Source organism: Phyllostomus discolor, chromosome X (genome assembly GCF_004126475.2).
Source record: "Phyllostomus discolor isolate MPI-MPIP mPhyDis1 chromosome X, mPhyDis1.pri.v3, whole genome shotgun sequence".
Classification (NCBI taxonomy): domain Eukaryota; kingdom Metazoa; phylum Chordata; class Mammalia; order Chiroptera; family Phyllostomidae; genus Phyllostomus; species Phyllostomus discolor.
In genome coordinates this window covers 55,021,860-55,038,459 of record NC_050198.1, presented here as the reverse complement: position 1 = coordinate 55,038,459, position 16,600 = coordinate 55,021,860, and the positions used below count along the sequence as shown (strand labels likewise).

Below are 16,600 nucleotides of genomic sequence, written 5' to 3'. Positions count from 1 at the left end.
AAGAAGGTGTAGGACAGATTAATACAATTGGTTTTCATTCGGAATACACTGACAAACTTACCTGCCAAAAATAAATGAAAGACTGTGGAGCCTTCAATGAGATTACTAAGAAACTGTGCATTTAAAAATTTAGATATCAGATGTAAGTTATTCATTTATGGAAATAATTGACCTTTTAGATATCACCTTCATAAAGACTAAGTAATGCTTGATAAACATTTCCCATGTTCTAGGTAAACACTTTATATCTGCTAACCCATTTAATCTTCACAACAGGTCTATAAGGTAAATATTGTTGTTATTCCTGCTTTAAAGATAAAGGCATTGAAAGTAAAAGAGATTGAAGTGATTTGTTAAGGTCATGCCACTAAGTAACACAGTGGGAATTTGAATCCAGGTACTTTAACTCCAGAGCCTGTACCCCTAAACACATCATTATACTTCCTTTTGTAAAGCTAAGGTACATACCATTTGGATGTCTCTTGTACACATCACCAGTGGTTCTTGAGCCACCCCATGAGGATGACTTGTAGTGTGTAAGCAGTATGAGATAGGGAATTGAATTCTGGAGGAAAGCAAAAGAGAAAGAGGAAAGAGCAGCTCTCTGTCCTAACGAACTTTCATGGGGTAGGGAGAAGAGGAGAGGACTACTGGTACGGTTTTCAGAAGGAAGCAGTAATACCCACTATTAAAGTACTTATTCGCTCACATTATTTTTGTGCCATGAGACCCAAGTAAGGATTGAAAATAGAATGGGAATCTCCAGGTATCTATACTGACCCCAGCTATACAGTCAGTTTACTGTGGGACATGCATTGCCTTCCTGAGACTGCCTTGCTGGATTTTCTTTCTAGGGCTGTGCATGACCTTGTTGTAAGGTCAAAGTAGTCTCAATGCAATGAAAGATTTTCTGAACAGACACAAAACAGTTTGGCAGTAAAGATTTACTGTTGAAAGTGTAGTTAATCTTATCACATTTAAACAGAATATAAATGATAAATATAATACTACAATGGCTGCAAATTATATAAAGAGTGGCTACAATGTTACTATTAATGGTGGACCCATGTCCTTTGATGGAATGATTATTGAGGAGCTCTATAGGCCCAAGGAATAAGCTATTTGCTACCTCATGACAGAAAGAAAATTCCACAACTTAGCCCATTCCCAGTACTTCTCCTCTCACCTAAGTCACATCTTGAATCCAAATTTACCCCATTTAAAGTTCTAGGAATTCTTGTTACTCTTAACAGTAGCTCATTTAATCCTCACAATAAACTTTTAAAGTTAGTACTGTTATTATTCTCATTTTACAGGAGTGTAAACTGAAGCACAGAGCAGGTAACTAATTTGTGCACATACAGGGAGTAAGTGACAGTAAGGGTTTGCATCCAGTCATACTTTAGAGTGCACACACTTAACCACTGTGCTGTATTAAAAATGAAGGGCAAATCTAACAAGATTCATCAATCAATGGCTCTATGTGCAGCGTTTGGCAAGTTGCTGGTTATTGTGCCTATGGCCTAGATAAGGACAGACATTTGTCTGTATTATGAGTCTTAGTGTGTTGTATGAGGTATATGTTTGTATGGAAATGGCACAGTATGTATCAAGAGCAGTATTTGAGCATGCCTTTCTTTGTGGTGATAAGCTTTCCATAGAGTATGTATCTTAATACCCTTGTACATGCTATGCATCTGTCTGTTTCATAGATAGCTGTTTGGGTATTCATCTCATGTACATAGTAGGGTGTATTGTAAAGAGGATATATGTGGAAAGAAGAATATATGTCCAGTGAGAGAATTAGTGGTTAAACTAGGTGGTGAGGACTGCTTTGATCCTTGGTATTTTCCACATATAGAAGGAGAAACTTGAACATAACTGGAGGAGTTTGCCTTTTGTTCCCTCTGATTGGAAACACTGTCTGTTTTCAGAGCAGGTTATCCCCCTTTTCTTGGGACTGTTTCATATTCTGTTTGGTAGCATCAAAGGCACAAGGTAATCATTGCTTTTGGAATCATTTCCAAACCAATAAAACTTTAGCTATACAATAGCTAAGTGCTGGAAGCAACCAAAGTGCCCATCAGTAAATGAGTGGATCAAAAAACTATGGTACATTTACATGATGGAATACTACACAGCAGAAAGAAATAAGGAGCTCCTACCCTTTGCAATAGCATGGATGGAACTGGAGAGCATTATGCTAAGTGAAGTAAGCCAGGTGGTGAAAGTCAAATCCCATATGATCACACCTATAAGTGGAACCTAATAAACAATACAAGCAAGCAAACAAAATATAACCAGAGACAGTGAAATTAAGAACAAACTGACAGTAACAAGAGGGGAGGCGGGAAGGGATAATGGGTGGAAAAGGGGGAAGGGTTTTCAGGAACATGTATGAAGGAGACATGGGCAAAACCAAAGAGGGGTGGCATCAAGGGTGGGAAATGGGATGGCTGGGGTGGGGTGAAAATGGAGACAACTGTATTTGAAAAACAATAAAAAAAATTTAAAAAGATTATATTGCACCAATGTCACATAGAACCACACAGTTCCACCTTTAGCTCCTGCACCCCCAATCTTTATATGGGTAATTGAGCACTGGAACAGAACAACAGGAGTACAAGTGCAACTAGGTGTCTTCTTATAAACAGGGCAGGTAGAGGGGTATGCACAGGGCATGAAGAGTATTAGAGTAGAGGGTGAGGGGACTGAGCAGGAAAGAATCACAGTAGATGACAAGAAAGTATGTGAAAAGTAAAGGGAAAACAATCACAATGTGCCAGTTTACTATATAATGCACATACAACAAACTTCTTGCCAAATTTGTGGGGTGTTTTAGCATCTGAAGAGCTTTGAATCTTCTAATCTCCTGGGTCTGTTCTGGGATTCTGACTGTCATCCAGTCATCAGCCAAGAAACACAAACCATTGGCTTTTTAATGAAATAGAATTTACATTATAGTGAGTGGTAGCACAGAAAGAACATTTATATTTAAGTAAAAAATCTGATCTCACAGAGGAGCAGGCAATTGCATACTGCTGGCATACCAGGGAATAAAATTAAACATCATTATGCTTTCACACTCCATTTCTGTCAAAAACAGGTTATTGGCAGTGAACCATCTGAAAAAACCATGACCTCTAGTGAATCCTGAAAGCTCCATGGTTAATGCTAACCTGCTATACAGTAGCTAACGCAGTGATACATCATTAGCCCAGGAGGAGAAAGCAAATGGTGTTCCTAGAGTTGGGTATATATTAGTTATGGTCTTAAAAAAATAACTACACTTACAGAGAATCAATAAAACCTCTGCCACTTTTTTCTTTGTGAGCCTTTATCAAAATGTTATTTATTAAATACCATTGCATGCTCAGCCATTGTGCTAAGCTCTGCAAGGGATTAGAGCAGATATGTAAATCATTATCCTTTTTCTTCAAGGACATTATAATATAGTTGGGGAAGGAGAACTAACAGTAGGAAGCAATATTAAGCAACACAAAAGAAAATGACTGAGTGCTAAATTGTGTGATACCAAGTGTAAGTGCTGTTGTGAGTTCAGAGGACAGGGATATCAAAGGCTAACAGTATCATTGCTATCATCAATAGCTAACATTTATTAAAACATAATATGTACCAGGTCTTGTGCTAAGTGCTTTACATGTAGTAGTTCATTAAATCCTTTCAACTACCTCAGAGATAGACCCTATTATTATCCCCATTTTTTAAATGAGGAAACTCAGATAACTAAGTGACTTATCTAAGGAGAGTGATGAAATGCTAGACTTAGAGAGGCAAAGAAGGACCTTATCACAAAGGACCTTAAAAGCCATGTTAAGAAGTTTAGAATTTATCCCAAATTTATAGGCAAAGCCATTGAAAGTTAGTATGAAGCCGTTTTAAGACTGGAAGTAGTGTGTTTTTTTAAAAGATTATGCTGTCTTTCTACTGGATTAAAAGACAGCATAATCTTTTAAACATATCAGGAACATACAAGACCAGAGACAGAGAGATCAGTTAGGTGACTGTTGTAGCACAGTGCCTGTTACATAGTAGAAACTCAATGCATATTTGTTGTTTGAATGGACAGATGGATAGATTAATTTAGGGAAGATATTCCAGTGGACAGAATTAGTGAAGTGACAATAAAGGATAGATTTATATTGAGTTATATTTAGGAGGTAAAATATATGAGATTTCATGATTAATTGGATGTGTAGAGGATGAGAAACAGAAGTTAAGAACGATGCCCACCTATGATTTCCGAAAAGCTGGTGGTGCCATTCATTCATTTAGGGAACTTTAGCAAAGAATAAGATTTAACAGAAAAGAATGTGGGAAGGATATGTGTTCCATTTTGGAAACACTGAGTTTGTGGTGCCTGTGGTTATGCAAATGAAAATGTCTAGTGACCAGTTACATATATGGGTCTAAATTTCAGGAGAGGGATTTAAGAGGGAAATAAAGATGATTGAAGCAAATAGCAATCTTTTATGGATACTGAAATTATTCTACAATTGGATTGTGCTAATGCCTGAACAATTCTATAAATTGACCAAAATTATTGAATTATCCACTGAAAACACATGAATTTTACAGCATGTAAGTTATATTTCAAGATAAAGACATTACAAAGAAAGAAAATTATAGGCCAATATCCCTGATAACATAAATGTTAAATCCTCAAAAAATATTAGCAAACTGAATACAGCAATGCATCAAAAAGGTCATACACCATGATCAAGTGGGATTTATTGTAGAAATGCAAGGTTGGTACCACAGTCACAAGTCAATAAATTTGATTCACCACAGAAACAAAATGAAGTATAAAAACCACATGATCGTACCAATATATGCAGAAAAAAACATTTGATGAACTCCAGCACCCATTTATGATAAAAACTCTCAGAAAAATGGGATTAGAGGTAACATACCTAAACATAATAAAGGTCATATATAACAAACCCACTACCAGCATCATACTCAATGGGCAAAATCTACAAGTGTTCCCTATAAGATCAGGAACAAGACAGGGATGTCTGCTTTCACCTCTCTTATTCAACATAGTACTGGAAGTCCTAGCCATATCTGTCAGAAAACAACAAGAAATAAAGGGCATCCAAATTGGAAAGGAAGAAGTAAATCTGTCCTCATTTGCAGATGACATAAAACTGTACATGGAGAAACCCAAAGATTCCACCAAGAAACTACTAGAACTGATAAATGAATTCAGCACAGTGGCAGGATACAATATTAATATCCAGAAATCAGCTGTATTTTATATGCCAATAATGAACTATCAAAAAGGAAATTAAGAAAACAATCCCATTCACAATTTCTTAAAAAAAATACATAGCAATAAACTTAACCAAGAATGCAAAAGACCTGTACTTACAAAATTGTAAGACACTGAAGAAACTGAAGAGGATACAAACAAGTGGAAGCACATGCCAAGGTCAGGGATAGGAAGAATTAACATCATTTAATTGTTCATACCACCCGAAGCAATCTATATACTCAGTGCAATTTCTATCAAGACTCCAATGACATATTTCACAAAACTAGAATAAATACTTCAAAAATTTATATGGAAGTACAAAAGGACTCAGGTAGCAACAGCAATCCTGAGAAAGAACAAAGTTGGAGGAATCATCCTACCTAATATCAAACTATACTATAATGCTATTGTAATCAAAACAGCATGGTACTGACATAAAAACAGACACACAGATCACTGGAACAGAAAGAAGAGAGAGTCCAGAAATAAACCCACACCATTATAGTAAATTAATCTTCAAGAGAGGAAGCAAGCACATACAATGGGCTAAAGATAGTTTATTCAATAAATGGTGTTGGGAAAATTGGACAAATACATGCAGGAAAATGAAACTAGACCACCTTCTTACACCACACACCAGAATACATTTAAAATGGATCAAAGACTTAAATGTTAGAGCTGAATCCAAAAAAATCATAGAAGAAAACACAGGCAGTAAAATATTGGACATTGCTCATAGCAATATTTTATTAGATATATCTCCCCAGGCAAGGAAAACAAAAGAAAAAAATAAACAAATGGTACTACATCAAACTACAAGATTTTTGCACAGCAAAGGAAAACAACAACAAAATAAAAAGACAATACATAGAATGGGAGAACATATTCACTAATAAATCTGATAAAGGGTTAATATCCAAAATTTATAAAGAACTTACAAAACTCAAAACCAAAAAACAAATAACCCAATTAAAAAATGGGCAAAGGCCCTGAATAGACACTTCTCCAAAGAGGACGTACAGATGGCCCATAGACATATGAAAAGATGCTCAACATTACTAATCATCAGGGAAATGCAAATTAAAAGCAAAGTGAGATATCATCTCTCACCTGTCAGAATGGTTATCATCAATAAACCAATAAACCACAAGTGCTGGCAAGTGTGTGGGGAAAGGGGAACCCTTTTGTACTGTTGGTGGGAATGCAGTTTGGTGCAGCCACTGTGGAAAGCAATATGGAGATACCTCAAAAAATTAAAAAGGGATCTACATTTTGACCCAGTGATCCCACTTCTGGGAATATATCTGAAGGAACACAAAACACTAAGTTCAAGAGGACATACATGCTGCCATGTTCATTGCAGTGTTATTTACAAATGTCAAAATATGGAAGCAGCCCAAGTGTCCACCAGTAGATGAGTAGATAAAACAACTATAAGACATTTACACACTGGAATACAACTTAGCCATAAAAAAGAAGAAAATTTTACCTTTTGCAACAGTGTGCATGAACTTGGAGAACATTATGCTAAATGAAATAAGCCAGTTAGAGAAAGACAAATACTATATGATTTCATTCATATGTGGAATCTAATGAACAAATTGAACTAACAAGGAAAATAAGAGACATACTCATAGAGAGCAAGATGACATCTAGTGAGAGGGTAAGGGGGTAGAGAGATTGAATAAAAAGGAAAAAGAATTCATGGACAGGGACAACAGTGTAGTGATTGTGGGGAGGGGTAGTTGGGGCATAAGGATATTAAATATAATGGAAATAATACAATAAAATAGTAAATTACATTTCAATAGAGAACTTAAACATTTTTTAAAAAGAATATAACCAAGTCACTGGCCATACAGGTGTGGGCAAGAGTAGATTTACAGTTGGTACACAAAACATGGAGTTTATTTTTGTATTATTTATTAATTACTGTATTATTGTCCATATGAACAACTGTAAACCTACTTTTGTTCCACCATGTATAGGTTGTATTGAGGCCTTAGAAATGGATGAGATCACCTAAGACTCAGTACTTGTGATACAACTCTTGTTCTATCCAACAATGTAATATGAAAAATAGAGACATTTATGGAAGAAGATACAAGATACAAGAAAAATTGTACATAGACAATGATACCTCAGTCTCCTTCAAAGTAGGCACCCTTAGACCTCACACAGTTCTCCCAGTGTCTCTTCCAGTGTTCAAAACACTCTTCAACATCCTTTGTTGGAATCGCCATCAGCTGTCCCATCATCATACTTTCCTGATTCTCATCGACAGTCTCAAATCTTTTCCTTTTCACAAGTGATTTTAGTTTGGGGAAAATCCAGAAGTCACAGGGCACAAAATTTGCACTGTAAAGGTACTGAGTCACCTGGGTGATTTCATGTTTCACCAAAACATGAAAATTGTTTGCATGAGATGTGATGCATGAGCATATGTGTTGTAGAGACAAACCTGCCAATCACCAGCTACCCGTGGCTATGGCTGTTTTCATCGTATTGCATCTATCAACTGATGAAGAACATTATTGTAGTACTCCTTATTAATTGTTTGACCTAGAGGGGTGTACTCACAATGGACAACATCTTCCCAATCAAAAAACACAGTTAACATCGTCTTGATCTTGCTGCAACTTTGCGTTGCTTTCCTCAAGCATGGAGAAACAGGTGCCTTCCTTTGGGATGACTCAATGTTCACTCCAGATCATAGCCTTAGACCCACAATTCATCTCTGGCTATGACCTTCTTGAGGAAATTTGGTTCATTGGTAGAGGTTTGAATCAAGTCAACAGCAGCTACAGCGCAATGATCCTTCTGTTCTGGTAGTGGAAGCCATAGAATGAATTTTGCCGCAACAGGTTTCATGACAAGATCCTACATCGAAATCTCAGACGCAGTAGTTTTTGGAATCCCCAGATCATCTTCTAGTTCTTGCATAGTCAGTTGCTGATCTTTGCTGATTGCAGCCTGTACGCATTCAACATTCTCAGGTGTTTTGCTTGTTGGAGGCCTTCCAGAACATGGGTCACTTTCAACAGATTCTCGACCATCTTCAACCACTTGTGGTACACTTTTATTTGTGCTGCACTCATTGCATCATCCCTGAAAGCCTTCTGAATCATTCAAATAGTTTCCACAGAGGAATGTGCAAGCTTAATGCAAAATTTTATGCAGATTTTTTGCTCTACTCACTCAGTCATTTTTTAAAAATTTATTTCATTGATTATGCTATTAAAGTTGTATCATTTTTTCTCCCCTTTATCCCCATGCACACTGCAATCCCCACCCTCCTCCATGTACCCCCCTTAGTTTATTTTCATGGGTTGTACATATAAGGTCTTTGAGTTCTCTGTTTCCTGTACTATTCTTAATGTCACCCTGTCTATTTTCTGCCTACAAATTATGCTTCTTATTCCCTGTACTTTTCCCCTCCATTCTCCGCCCTCCACTGTTAACCCTCCATGTGATCTTCATTTCTGTGATTCTGTTCCTGTTCCAGTTGTTTGTTTAGTTTTTGTTTTTAGGTTCAGTTGTTGATAGCTGTGAGTTTGTTGTCATTTTATTGTTTATAGTTGTTGATCTTCTATTTCTTAGATAAGCCCCTTTAACTTTTCGTATAATAAGGGCTTGGTGATGATGTGAACTCTTTTAACTTGACCTTATCTGGGAAGCTCTTTATCTGGCCTTCCATTCTAAATGATAGCTTTCCTGGATAGAGTAATCTAGGTCCTTGCCTTTCATGACTTTGAATACTTCTTTCCAGCCCCTTCTTGCCTACAAGGTTTCTCTTGAGAAATCAGCTGATAGTCTTATGGGAACTCCTTTGTAGGTAACTCTTTCTTTTTCTCTTGCAGCTTTTAAGATTCTCTCCTTATCTTTAATCTTGGGTAACTTAATTATGATGTGTCTTGGTGTGTTTCTTCTTGGATCCAATGTCTTTTGGACTCTCTGAGCTTCCTGGATGTCTATGTCCTTTGCCAGATTGGGGAAGTTCTCCTTCATTATGTTTTCAAATAAGTTTTCAACTTCTTACTCTTCCTCCTCTTCTAGCACCCCTATGATTTGGATGTTGGAACATTTAAAGTTGTCCTGGAGGTTTCTGAGCCTCACATCATTTTTTGGAATTCTTCTTTCTTCATTCTGTTCCAGTTGGATGTTTATTTCTTCCTTTTGTTTCAAATCGTTGATTTGATTCTGTTTCCTTCCCTTCACTGTTGGTTCCCTGTATATTTTCCTTCATTGAACTTTGTAAACCCTTCAGTTCTTCCTTCATTTTGCAACCAAACTCAATCATTTCTGTGAACATTTCCGTGAGATTACCAATGTTTTGACCTTTGTATCTGATAGGTTGTCTATCTCTTTTTTCCTTAGTTGTTTTTCTGGAGTTTTAATCTGTTCTTTCATTTGGGCCATATTTCTTTGTCTCTGTGCATCTGTTATGTTGTCAGGGGCAGAGCCTTAAGTGTTATCAAGGGGGGGGGGGCAAACCTCTTTGCTGCTGTTGTTGGGCTGTCTATGGGGGAGGGGTCAGAGAGGGAACAATGCTGCTTGCTTGCTTGCTTGGCTCTCACCCCACTCTTTGTCACTTCCCTTGCTTCTCACAAGAAGATTGTGCCCTTTCAGGTGCTGATCCCTGGGTGTGTGGGCTTATGTATAGTCTAGGACCACATTCACCTCTCCAACGGACTCTTCTATGAGACTGGGAGTTGCTCCCACCACTGTAGCCCCCACAGGTTTTACTGCCAGAGGTTTTGAGTCTTTAGTTTCCCACACTGAAACCCTGGGTTGCACAGTCTGTCTCACTTCCCAGTTGTTCCTCCTGGCTTATCTGCATGGGAATATGGGACCACACAATCAGCCAGCCCCCACCTTGCCCACATGGCCTGCTGTCTTGCTGTGCATCCTTTCTGCCCTGGCTGCCTGTCTTCATCCCTGCTACCAATCTGGATGAATGTGTCTTTAACTCCTTGGTTGTTGGACTTCCATGCAGTTTGATTTTCTGCCAGTTCTGGTTGTTTTTGTTTTTAAATTGGTTGTTATCCTTCTTTTGGCCGTGCAAGGAAGTGAAGCATCTCTACCTATGCCTCCATCTTGGCTGGAACCTTCACTCAGTCATTTTGAATGGGACAGCCACATGCTCATTGAGTGAGTACATACACATGCTCACTCAGTGGCATCTACTGCTCCCACTAACTGATTCTCTCTCCCTCTCTCTCTCTCTCTCTCTCTCTCTCTCTCTCTCTCTCTATATATATATATATATATATATATATATAAAATATCTATATATATAAAATATCTTTAGTATTATATCATTGTGTTATTAGTGATATTAAACTTTTATCTGTCACACATTGCAATTTTTTTTACAGATTGTCATTTATCTTTATTTTTCTGCATGACTTTTTTTTTCTCACTTGTAGAGGGAGGTCTTCTCTCCTTATACATTCTTTTCATATTTTCATTAATTTTCTTCTTTCTATTTTAAGTATTTAATATATCTGGAATTTATTTTAGGATATGAGGTTTTGAATTTTATTTCAGGATATGTAGTTTTGTTTTCTTCCAGATAAATTGCTACTGTGGCAAGACCATTTACTCAAACAGTCTTTTCTCAATTGAATACATGTGCCAACTTTGCCATATATTGGGTTTCCCTATGTACTTGGACTTACTCTATACTCTGTTCCATTGATTTTCTTTTTTATTCTTAGGCCAATCCCTTACTATTTTTGTATTATAGTGACTTTTTGGTAAGTTTTAATATTAATATTTTAATATAAGACATACCTGGTGTTTCTTTTTCATAATTTTCTGGCTACTCCTGGATAGTTTGTTCTCTGTATGAAGTTTAAAATAATTTTTAAATTTTTAAAAATATTTTTATTGATTATGCTATAACAGTTTTCCCATTTTTCCCCCTCTGCCCTGCTCCCCAACCCTCCAACATTCCCCCCTTAGTCCACATCCATGGGTTGTACATAAAAGTTCTTTGAGTTCTCTGTTCCCCATGCCATTTTTCATCTCTCCCTGTCTACCTTATGCCTACTAATCATGCTTCTTCCCTGTACCTTTCCCCCCTATTCTTTTCTTCCCCCTCCCCAATGAAATCCCTCCAGATGATGTCCATTTCTCTCATTCTGTTCCTGTTCTGATTGTTTGCTTAGTTTTTGTTTTCATTGTTTTTCTTTTCTTTTAGGTTCATTTGTTGATAGTTGTGGGTTTGTTGTCATTTTACTGTTCCTATTTTTTATCTTCTTTTTCTTAGATATGTCCCTTTAACATTTCATATAATAATGGCTTGGTGATGATGAACTCCTTTAACTCGACCTTATCTGGGAAACACTTTATCTTCCCTTCCATTCTAAATGAAAGTTTTGCTGGATAGAGCAATCTTGGATGTAGGTCCTTGCCTTTCGTGACTTCTAATACTTCTTTCCAGCCCCTTCTTGCCTGCAAGGTTTCTTTTGAAAAATCAGCTGACAGTCTTATGGAAACTTCTCTGTAGGTAACTCTTTCTTTTTCTCTTGCGGCTTTTAAGATTCTTTTCTTGTCTTTAATTTTGGGTAACTTAATGATGATGTGCCTTGTCGTCTTCCTCTTTGGGTCCAACTTCCTTGGAACTCTCTGGACTTCCTGGAAATCTATTTCTTTCACCAAATTGGCAAAGTTTTTCTTCATTATTTGTTCAAATAAATTTTCAACTTCTTGCTGTTGTTGTTCTCCTTCTGTCACCTTTATAATTTGGATATTGTAGAATTTCAGGTTGTCCCACAGGTTTGTAAGAGTCTCTTCACTTTTTTGAATTCTTGTTTCTTCATTTTGATCTGGATGGGTGTTTATTTTTTTCCTTTTGTTCCAAATCATTGCTTTGAGTCCTGGTTTCCTTCCCATCACTGGTGGTTCCCTGAACGTTCTGCTTTATTTCACTTTGGGTATCCTTCATTTGTTTTTTTTTTTGTTTTTTTTTTTTCATTTTTTGACCAACCTCAATCAGATCTGTGAGCATTTTGATTACCAGGGCTTTAAATTCTCCATCAGATAGGTTGGCAATCTCCTCATCACTTAGCTCTCTTTCTGAGGCTCTACTCCATTCTTTCATTTGGGCCATATTTTTTTGTCTTGGTGCAGCTGATAGGTTGTAAGGGGGCAGAGCCTTAGGTATTCACTAGGGTAGAGCAACCCTTTTTGCTGTGCAGTGGTGATGCCTGTTGGTGAGAGGCTAGAGGGAACAGTGTGGCTTGCCTGCTCATCTCTAACTCACTTTTTGACAGCCTCTCAGACTCTCCTGTAAGACTGGGAGCTTCTCCTACCACAGCAACCCCAGCCATAGTGAATAGTCAGCTCTAAGTCCACTTAAATGAGCCTCACCTCTCCCATGCAGCCCCTGGGGCTGGCTGCCCAGCTCCTAATGTCTGCCCATGACCATGGTATTTCTGAGTCAGCCTGCCTGGTCTCGCCACCTTACAGGTCTGGTTGTTCAGGTTTTTCCTTAATTCCTTAGTTGTTGGAGTTCCATGCAGTTTGATTTTCTGGCACCTTTGGTTGTTTATTGATTTCAGATTGGTTCTTGTCTTCCTTTTGATTGTGCATGGAAGTGAAGGGTCTCTACTTATGCCTCCATCCTGGCTGGAACTTGAAGTTTAAAATAATTTTATCCAGTTACAAAATATACTGAATTTGTATTGTGATTATCATTGTATTACAGTTATATATTTATTTTGGGAAGAAATGATGTTACATCTTCCCAAATAAAACCATGCTCTACATTTTTGTAAGGTTTTAGTTATCGGAACTTATCTTTATTATTTTATTTTCTTTTTCAAATAGATACCCTTCTTATTAAATTGATCCCTAGGTATTTTATAGTCTTTTCTCTGTTGTGAATGAGTTAATTTTCTATTTTTATTTTAAAAATCATATAGAGACAAGCTCTTGATTTTATATATTATCTTGCATGTAATAATCTTATCAAATTAATACTTTTAGATTAAAAAGTCTAGCATCTCTTAGGTATATTTGAAGTAGTTATATCTCTTCTTTACCAATATTTATACCAATTATTTAATTTTCTTTTTTTTTGTCTTAGCTCAAACACTAAAAACACTGTTTAATAATAGTGGTGATACCACACATTTTTTTGTTGTTACTGATCTCAGAAGGACTTTAGCATTTTCTCCATTTAGTGTGATGTTTGCTGTTTGTTTTTTAATCATATTTCAGTATTGTCTTCCTTTACAGTTTTTATTTGGATTGCCTGCTAAATTTTGTTTAAAACCCTGTTAGAATGTATTATAGCACTATATGTTAATATATTTTCTAAGGTTGTATCATTCTTTTACTTCTGGAATAAACCCTGTTTGGTTATTGTATTTTATTCTTTTGTTGCCCTTTTGGATTTCATTTTCTATTTTATTTAATTATTTTTGTATATATTCAGAAGTGAAATCAATCAGTATTCTTACTATTTCCAATATCTTTCTTAGGGTTCTGGTATTGTGGTTATACTAGATTCACTAAATGTGTTTGGGGTCTTTTTATCTTCCTCTGTGGTCTTAAATAGTTTGAACACCATGGGAATGATCTGTTCTTTAAAGAGTTATGGAACTTGTCTCTAAAATCATTTGAACTTGGAGTCTTTAAAAAATTACACATATTTAATCACCTTTCCAACGTGGACTAAAGTTATCAGTTGTAGGAGACTGTTCTGCATGGTGTGGGCCCAGCTCCCACTTGGAGATACACAGGACCCATGCCCACAGATAGGTTCTCCCGTGGGGAATCAGGCCTGCAATGTGCCTAGGCCTCTTTGAGTCTTGTTCTTGCTAAAAAACTTCCTCACCCTGAATTGAGGACATTTACTGCAGAGTAGCTTCCTAAAATCCATGCTAAACCTTCCAAGGATGAGTGCAACTGGTTCAACCACTTTTGCCTTTTCATTTGCAAATATCCCTCTTCTGTGATGTGATTAGCAGTATTGGCTACTATGTTTTCTGTAAAAGGTAACCACCTAAATCAAACCTGTGCATAGTAAATGAGGACCATCATGTAATGTGCCGAGAAACCCAATAAAGACCGGTCACGGCAAGGGCCAAGGCTTTTGTTCCCCTTGAGAGAAAAGCCATGCTGTCCCTTGTCCTCCACTGGACTCTGTAGTCCATGTGAATGTCTCATTTCATCCATAATGATGCGGACACTGCGGGCTGGTGTCTGCATCAATCAGCGTATTGAGATTTTCTTACTTTAGAGTAGGGGGTAAAATTGTGTGTACTTAGTAGATTTTTCAACTATGAAATATAAGTTGCACATAATATTCCTATATAATTACTTTTATATCTACCAAGTGGTGTGCTGGAGCTGGCTCACTACTTGGCACATTTCTTTCTATCTTTGGTTTTAGGGACTTACACATTTTTAGTTTAAAGTCCACCAGAGTGGGAGTTTTTGCACAATGAAAGTCAGCAAGCACTACAAATGGTGGCTTTTCTTTGAGATACCACTTTTATTGTTACTCACACATTATTGTCTGTATCTATGAGTGTATCTCCTCTTGCATTGTTAGTATCATGTTTTTTTTGTGTTGTCTTGCTTTCTCTCCTTTCACTTAACCAGACTTTTCAAAGAACACACTTTTAATCTTAATTATCATTTGATTGTTTCATTTTGAGTTTATTAATTTCATCTTTTTAAAAATGAAATTCTTCCTTCTGATTTCTTTTCTTTTTCCAGTTTCTTAAGTTGAAAATTTTATTTATTTATTTTCGGTCTTTAGAGATTTTCCTGAATAGAGCTTTGAGTGTATCCTATACATTGTATTATTGTGTGCATTTTCATTATTTTCTACAAAATTAAGAATTTTAGTTTTTAATTTTGATTTAATTCCAAAATTGTTTAAAAGTATGTTTCTAAAATTCCAAGTGAATAAGGATTTAGGGATTCACATTTTTTAATTTCTTTCCTCTTTTACAGAATTATGACCAGAGAAGGTAGACAAAATGCATTAGTAGTATGTCATTCTTTGGCTGAGTACATGATCAGCTTGTCAGTGCTCCATGAATAGAAGAGAAGGGTGTGACCCTTTTTGGGCAACACAGTGACTAGGGGCACTGACTGCCCATGCAGTTAAAAATCCATGTATACCTTGACTGCCCCAAAACTTAACTGCTAATAGCCTACTGTTGACTGGAAGCCTCACTGATAACATAAACCATCCATTAGCATATATTTTCTATGTTATATGTATTATATACTGTATTCTTATAATAAAATAAGATAGAAAAAAGAAAATGTTCTTTAAAAATTATAAGGAAGAGCCCCAGCCCATATGTCTCAATTGGGTGGGCATAATCCCACAAACTGAAACATTAACAGTTCAATTCCCATTCAAGGCACACGCGTGGGTTGTGGGCTTGGTCCCCATTTGGGGCTTCTATGGATGGTGAATGGTTGATGTTTCTCTTGCATTGATGTTTCTCTCTCCCTCTCTTTCTCCCTTCCACTCCCTAACATCAACAATAAAATTTAAGTTTAAAGTAAAAATTATAAGGAAGATAAAATATATTTACAGTATTTATTTTTTCCATTTTTAATTTTATTCTTATTCAAGTACAGTTGTCTCCCTTTTCCCCCTACCCTCCCCACAACCCCAGCCATCTGCACCTCCCTCCTCTGATTCTACCCCACATTGGTATTGTGCATGTGTCCTTTATAGTTGTTCCTGAAAACCCTTCACCCTTCCCCCCCCATTATCCCCTCCAACCTCCCCTCTGGTTACTGTCTGTTTGTTCTTAATTTCACTGTCTCTGGTTATATTTTGCTTGCTTGTTTGTTTGGTTGATTAGGTTCCACTTAAAGATGAGATCATATGGTATTTGTCTTTCACTTAGCATAATGCTCTCCAGTTCCATCCAGTAAATGAATGGATCACAAAATTATGGTACAGTTCCATCCATGCTGTCGCAAAGGGTAGGAGCTCCTTCTTTCTTTCTCCTGCATAGAATTCCATTGTGTAAATTTATCAGTTTTTTGATCCATTTCTTTACTGGATGGAACTGGAAAGCATTATGCTAAGTGAAATAACCCAGGCAGTGAAAGACAAATGCCATATAATCTCACCTTAACAGGAACCTAAACAACAAAACAAACAAACAACCAAAATGTAACGAAAGACACTGAAATAAAGAACAGGCTGTCAGTGACCAGAGGGGAGAGAGGAGGAAATTTCAGGAGAAAAGGGGAAGGGTTTACAGGAACAAGTATAAAGGAAACATGGACAAAAACTAGGGGAAGGTAGAAATGGGACCACATGGGGAGAGC

The 16,600-nt window shown here is 36.8% G+C and overlaps 1 protein-coding gene across 4 annotated transcripts in view; it reads left to right on the top strand.

Moving 5' to 3' along the window:
* MID2 (midline 2) overlaps window positions 1-16,600 on the top strand; it is a 179,912-nt gene that overhangs the window by 85,421 nt on the left and 77,891 nt on the right. The gene's annotated exons all lie outside the window — the stretch shown is intronic.